The sequence below is a fragment of the Ranitomeya variabilis genome, chromosome 3 (genome assembly GCF_051348905.1).
Source record: "Ranitomeya variabilis isolate aRanVar5 chromosome 3, aRanVar5.hap1, whole genome shotgun sequence".
Lineage (NCBI taxonomy): Eukaryota > Metazoa > Chordata > Amphibia > Anura > Dendrobatidae > Ranitomeya > Ranitomeya variabilis.
The window spans coordinates 298,110,559-298,118,041 of record NC_135234.1 but is presented as its reverse complement, the minus strand read 5'-3'; positions in this window follow the sequence as shown (position 1 = coordinate 298,118,041).

Genomic DNA, 7,483 nt, shown 5'->3' with positions numbered 1-7,483 from the left:
GTCACCTTCCTTGGTATAAACAGATCCTCAGCGAGATATTTGTATTGTCCCCTTATATACTTATACATGGTTATTAGATCGCCCCTCAGTCGTCTTTTTTCTAGACTAAATAATCCTAATTTCGCTAATCTATCTGGGTATTGTAGTTCTCCCATCCCCTTTATTAACTTTGTTGCCCTCCTTTGTACTCTCTCTAGTTCCATTATATCCTTCCTGAGCACCGGTGCCCAAAACTGGACACAGTACTCCATGTGCGGTCTAACTAGGGATTTGTACAGAGGCAGTATAATGCTCTCATCATGTGTATCCAGACCTCTTTTAATGCACCCCATGATCCTGTTTGCCTTGGCAGCTGCTGCCTGGCACTGGCTGCTCCAGGTAAGTTTATCATTAACTAGGATCCCCAAGTCCTTCTCCCTGTCAGATTTACCCAGTGGTTTCCCGTTCAGTGTGTAATGGTGATATTGATTCCTTCTTCCCATGTGTATAACCTTACATTTATCATTGTTAAACCTCATCTGCCACCTTTCAGCCCAAGTTTCCAACTTATCCAGATCCATCTGTAGCAGACTCCTTGATATATGAACGCATAGCGGTATGTTCAGGTATCGACAGATTAAACAGTCTTCCCTTAGGAAACTTACTGCCTGGAATCAAATCTATTGCACAGTCACATTCCCTATGAGGAGGCAATGCACTGGACCTGGACTCGCTAAAGACATCCTGATAATCAGACAAGTACTCCGGAACTTCCGAAGGCGTAGAAGAAGCAATAGACACAGGCAGGGAATCCTCATGAATACCACGACAGCCCCAACTAGACACTGACATAGCCTTCCAGTCAAGGACTGGATTATGGGTCTGTAACCATGGCAGCCCCAAAACAACCAAATCATGCATTTTATGTAGAACGAGAAAACGTATCACCTCGCGGTGTTCAGGAGTCATGCACATGGTAACCTGTGTCCAATACTGCGGCTTATTTTCTGCCAATGGCGTAGCATCAATACCCCTAAGAGGGATAGGATTTTCTAATGGTTCAAGAATAAAACCACAGCGCTTAGCAAATGAGAGATCCATAAGACTCAGGGCAGCACCTGAATCTACAAACGCCATGACAGGATAAGATGACAGTGAGCAAATCAAAGTTACAGACAGAATAAACTTAGGATGCAAATTACCAACGGTGACAGGACTAACAACCTTAGATATTTGTTTAGAGCATGCTGAGATAACATGTGTAGAATCACCACAGTAGTAGCACAAGCCATTCCGGCGTCTATGAATTTTCCTCTCATTTCTAGTCAGGATTCTATCACATTGCATCAAATCAGGTGTCCGTTCAGACAACACCATGAGGGAATTTGCGGTTTTTCTATCACATTGCATCACATCAGGTGTCTGTTCAGACAACAACATGAGGGAATTTGCGGTTTTGCGCTCCCGCAACCGCCGGTCAATTTGAATAGCCAGGGACATGGTATCATTCAGACCTGTGGGAATGGGAAAACCCACCATAACATTCTTAATGGCCTCAGAAAGGCCATTTCTAAAATTAGCGGCCAGTGCACACTCGTTCCAATGTGTCAGCACGGACCATTTCCGAAATTTTTGGCAATACACCTCTGCCTCGTCCTGGCCCTGAGACATAGCCAGCAAGGCTTTCTCTGCCTGAATCTCAAGATTGGGTTCCTCATAAAGTAAACCGAGCGCCAGAAAAAACGCATCAATATCAGCCAATGCCGGATCTCCTGGCGCCAACGAAAAAGCCCAATCCTGAGGGTCACCCCGTAAGAATGAAATAACAATTTTTACTTGTTGAGCAGAGTCTCCAGACGAACAAGGTTTCAGGGACAAAAATAATTTACAATTATTCCTGAAATTCCTAAACTTAAATCGGTCTCCTGAAAACAGTTCAGGAATCGGAATCTTGGGTTCAGACCTAGGATTTCTGGTAACATAATCTTGTATACCCTGCACACGAGCGGCAAGCTGGTCCACACTTGTAATCAAGGTCTGGACATTCATGTCTGCAGCAAGCTCAAGCCACTCTGAGGTAAAGGGGAAAAGAAAAAAAAAAAAAAATGAGAGAGGGAAAAAAAAAACTCAAAATTTTCTTTCTTATAATCCCACTTCTGCAATGCATTAAACATTTAATACTGGCCTGGCATACTGTTATGACCCCAGTGGACAGGGTCTCAGAGGAACGTGTAAGTCTGCAAGATACAAAAATCCAGCTCATAGGGCTGTGGTAACTGGGTTGACCAAATAGCTACTCCTAACGCCAACACTAGAAGTAGCCGGGGATCATGCCTACGGTGATCGCTAGATGACTCGCGCCAGCCGGAGAATCTAACTACCCCTAGGAGAAGAAAACAAAGACCTCTCTTGCCTCCAGAGAAAGGGACCCCAAAGCAAGATACAAGCCCCCCACAAATAATAACGGTGAGGTAAGAGGAAATGACAAACACAGAAATGAACCAGGTTCAGCAAAGAGAGGCCAGCTTACTAATAGCAGAATAAAGCAAGATAACTTATCTGGTCAACAAAAACCCTATAAAAATCCACGCTGGAGATTCAAGAACCCCCGAACCGTCTAACGGTCCGGGGGGAGAACACCAGCCCCCTAGAGCTTCCAGCAAAGGTCAGGATACAGATAGGAACAAGCTGGACAAAAATACCAAACAAAACAAAAGCAAAAAGCAAAGAAGCAGACTTAGCTTGAAAAACAGGAACCAGGATCAGAGGACAAGAGCACAACAGATTAGCTCTGATTTCAACGATGCCAGGCATTGAACTGAAGGTCCAGGGAGCTTATATAGCAACGCCCCTGAACTAACGGCCCAGGTGAGGATATAGGAAAAGACAGATGCTCCAGAATCAAATCACTAATGACCACTAGAGGGAGCAAAAAGCAAAATCACAACAGCAGCCTACATCTGTTAAGAGTCTTCAGACGTTCTTGGGTTTTGCAAATTTTTACCGTCGCTTCATAGCTAATTTTTCTGGCGTTGTTAAGCCTTTGACGGATTTGACCAAGAAGGGTTCTGATGTGACTAATTGGTCTTCTGCGGCTGTGGAGGCCTTTCGGGAGCTGAAGCGTCGGTTTTCTTCGGCTCCGGTCTTATGTCAGCCAGATGTCTCACTTCCCTTCCAGGTGGAGGTTGATGCTTCTGAGATTGGAGCGGGGCTGTTTTGTCGCAGAGAAGCCCCGATGGCTCTGTGATGAAGCCATGTGCTTTCTTTTCAAGAAAGTTTTCACCTGCCGAGCGGAATTATGATGTCGGTAATTGGGAGCTGTTGGCTATGAAGTGGGCATTTGAGGAGTGGCGACATTGGCTCGAGGGAGCTAAACATCGTGTGGTGGTCTTGACTGATCACAAGAATTTGATTTATCTCGAGTCGGCCAAGCGGCTGAATCCCAGACAGGCTCGTTGGTCGTTGTTTTTCTCTCGTTTTGATTTCATGGTCTCGTACCTGCCGGGTTCGAAGAATGTGAAGGCTGATGCTCTTTCTAGGAGTTTTGTGCCTGACTCTCCTGGAGATTCAGAGCCGGCTGGTATCCTTAGAGAAGGGGTGATTTTGTCTGCCATCTCCCCAGATTTGCGACGTGTGCTGCAAGAGTTTCAGGCGGATAGACCTGACCGCTGTCCACCGGAGAGACTGTTTGTCCCGGATAGATGGACCAACAGAGTCATCTCCGAGGTTCATTCTTCGGTGTTGGCGGGCCATCCTGGAATATTTGGTACCAGAGACTTGGTGGCCAGGTCTTTTTGGTGGCCTTCCTTGTCGCGGGATGTGCGTTCCTTTGTGCAGTCTTGTGGAATTTGTGCTCGGGCTAAGCCTTGCTGTTCTCGTGCCAGTGGTTTGCTGTTACCTTTGCCTGTCCCGAAGAGGCCTTGGACGCACATTTCCATGGATTTTATTTCAGATCTCCCTGTCTCTCAGAGAATGTCTGTCATCTGGGTGGTGTGTGATCGTTTTTCTAAGATGGTCCATTTGGTGCCCTTGCCTAAGTTGCCTTCTTCCTCCGAGTTGGTTCCACTGTTTTTTCAAAATGTGGTTCGTTTGCACGGGATTCCTGAGAACATTGTTTCTGACAGAGGATCCCAGTTTGTGTCTAGATTTTGGCGGACCTTTTGTGCTAAGTTGGGCATTGAATTGTCTTTTTCGTCGGCCTTCCATCCTCAGACGAATGGCCAAACCGAGCGAACTAATCAGACCTTGGAGACTTAAGATGTTTTGTTTCTGCTGACCAGGACGACTGGGTTACTTTTTTGCCATTGGCCGAGTTTGCCCTTAATAATCGGGCTAGTTCTGCTACTTTGGTTTCTCCTTTTTTTTGTAATTCGGGGTTTCATCCTCGTTTTTCCTCGGGTCAGGTGGAGCCTTCTGACTGTCCTGGAGTGGATGTTGTGGTGGATAGGTTGCATCAGATTTGGAATCATGTGGTGGACAATTTGAAGTTGTCACAAGAGAAGGCTCAGCTCTTTGCCAACCGCCGTCGCTGTGTGGGTCCCCGACTTCGCGTTGGGGACTTGGTATGGTTGTCTTCTCGCTTCGTTCCTATGAAGGTCTCCTCTCCTAAGTTCAAGCCTCGGTTTATCGGTCCTTATAAGATTCTGGAAGTCCTTGGCCCTGTGACATTCCGTCTGGACCTCCCGGCATCATTTGCTATTCATAATGTGTTCCATCGCTCGTTGTTGCGGAGGTATGTGGTACCTGTGGTTCCTCCGGTTGAGCCTCCTGACCCGGTGCTGGTTGAGGGAGAATTGGAATACGTGGTGGAGAAGATCTTGGATTCTCATGTTTCTAGACGGAGGCTCCAGTATTTGCTCAAGTGGAAGGGCTATGGTCAGGAGGATAATTCTTGGGTTGTCGCCTCTGATGTTCATGCGGCCGATTTGGTTCGTGCCTTCCATGTGGCTCATCCTGATCGCCCTGGGGGTTTTCATGAGGGTTCGGTGACCCCTCCTTAAGGGGGGGGTACTGTTGTGAACTCTGTTTTCAGGCTCCCTCTTGTGGTCACTGGTGGTATGGTGTGACTTTTGCTTTGGGCTCCCCCTGGTGGCTTTGTTTGTTATCCTGCTGGTCTCTGGCTATCAGCTGGTTCGTTATCCTCTGGGAGGTTCCTATATAGCTCTGTTTTACTTCCACTTGTTGCCGGCTGTCGATGTAATCAGTGCTACTCAGATTCCTTCTGACTACCTCGCTCCCAGTCCATCCAGGACAAGCTAAGTTTTGTTTGCTCATTTTTTGATCAGCAGTGTTTATCATGTTTTCTTGTCCAGCTTGCTAAAATGTGATTCCCTCGCTTGCTGGATGCTCTAGTGGACTGAGTTTCTCCCCACACACCATTAGTTGGTGCGTGGGTTCTTGAAATCTCAGGATGGATATTTTGTAAGGGTTTTTTATTGATCGCATAGACCCCTGCTCTATTTTCTGCTTTCTAGTACTAGTGGGCCTCTTTTGCTGAATCTGATTTCATCCCTACGTATGTGCCTTCTTCTTACTTCACCGTTAATATTTGTTGGGGGCTTCTATATCTTTGGGGATTATTTCTCTGGAGGCAAGCGAGGTCTTTCTTTCTCTTTAGGGGTAGCTAGTTCCTCAGGCTGGCTCGAGACGTCTAGGAATTATTTAGGCACGTTCACCGGCTACCTTTAGTTGTGTTGGATAGGTTCAGATTTGCGATCAGTCCAGTTACCATCTCCCTAGAGCTTGTCCTTAGTTTATTCACTTGCTGGTCTATTCGTGATCGAATAGAAGCACGGGTAATCCGCTGTAGTCTACCCAGTACCCCCGTGACACCTACTCCCTCTTCATCTCGCCCCCTCTCTGTTGGTGTCCTTCAAGGCTCTATCCTAGGGCCCTTACTTTTCTCAATCTATACACTCGGCCTGGGTCAACTCATAAGGTCCTATGGCTTCCAGTACCATCTATATGCTGATGACACTTAGATCTACCTCTCTGGCCCAGATGTCATCTCTCTGCTCTCCAGAATCCCAGAGTGTCTATCAGCCATATCCTCTTTCTTCTCCTCTCGTTTTCTCAAGCTCAATGTGGACAAATGTGAACTAATTATTTTTCCTCCATCTCGCATATCTTCCCCACCTGATCTATCTATCAAAATAAATGAAATCACACTTTCCCCTGTCCCCAAAATACACTGCCTCGGAGTAACCCTTGACTGACCTGTCCATCAAACCGCACATCCAAGCTCTCGCCACCTCCTGTCGCCCCAGCTCAAAAATATTTCCAGAGTCCGTCCTTTCCTCAAGCCTCACTCTACCAAAATGCTCGTGCATGCCCTAATCATCTCCCGCCTCGACTACTGCAACATCCTCCTCTGTGGCCTGACTAATTAATCTCTCTCCTCATTACACTCCTGCTTCCCCTCTTTGCAAATCCCTTCACTGGCTCCCAATTTCCCAGCGTATCCAGTTTAAACTACTAACACTGACCTACAAAGCCATCCGTAACCTTTCTCCGCCGTATATTTCCAAACCAATCTCTATCTTCCCTCACATAATCTCTGGTCCTCCCAAAACCTCCTTCTCTCCTCCACACTTATTTGCTCCTCACCCAATCGCCTCCAAGACTTCTTCCGAATATCCTCCATCCTCTGGAATTCTGTGCCTCAACACGTCCGGTTATCCACCACATTTGGATCCTTCAAAAGAAACCTGAAAACCCACCTCTTAAAAGAAGCTTACAGCCTGTAATGACCACACGGCCACCTCAACACCATCGGAGCTACTGCAACCCTCGACCTGCTGTCTCCTTCCCCATAATCCTGTACAATGTAAGCCCGCAAGGGCAGGGTCCTCTCCCCTCTGTAACAGTCTGTCATTGTTAGTTTTGTTTACTGTGATATTTGTATTTTGATGTAACCCCTTCACAGCACCATGGAATTAATAGTGCTATATAAATAAATAATAACAATAATAATCCACTATTTTAGTGCACTATTTTTAGTGCATCTTTGGCTTATTAATTCTACTATGTACTACTAGTAATACTAATTTAATACTAATTCTACTAGTCTACTACGTACGTGGGCAACAGGTGCGTTTATATGTAGCTCTTAACAGTTCTTTTTGATAGTGCTAGTGCATACAATTCATAGTTTACTTTTATTTGAGCAATCCATTTTCCTTTCCCCCTTTTTTCCTGTTTCTGTTACAATATGTACAGAGAGCCACTTTCACATAAGGTCCAGGGCTCATGTGCAAAGAAATATATTTCCTGTATTATTGCATATTGAATATATAGTTCACATATATTCACGCCATGCAATTTCTTTGTGTTTGTCTTAAAATACTCAATTGTAGTTTCCAAAATGGGGTCACTTGTGGGTGGGAAGATCTGACATTTTTGTCACCCTAGCGGTTCTTCAAATGCAACATTGCATCCGCGGTCTATTCCTGCCAAATCTGTAATCAAAAAGTCAAATAGCAATCTTTCCCTTCGAGCCCTTTTA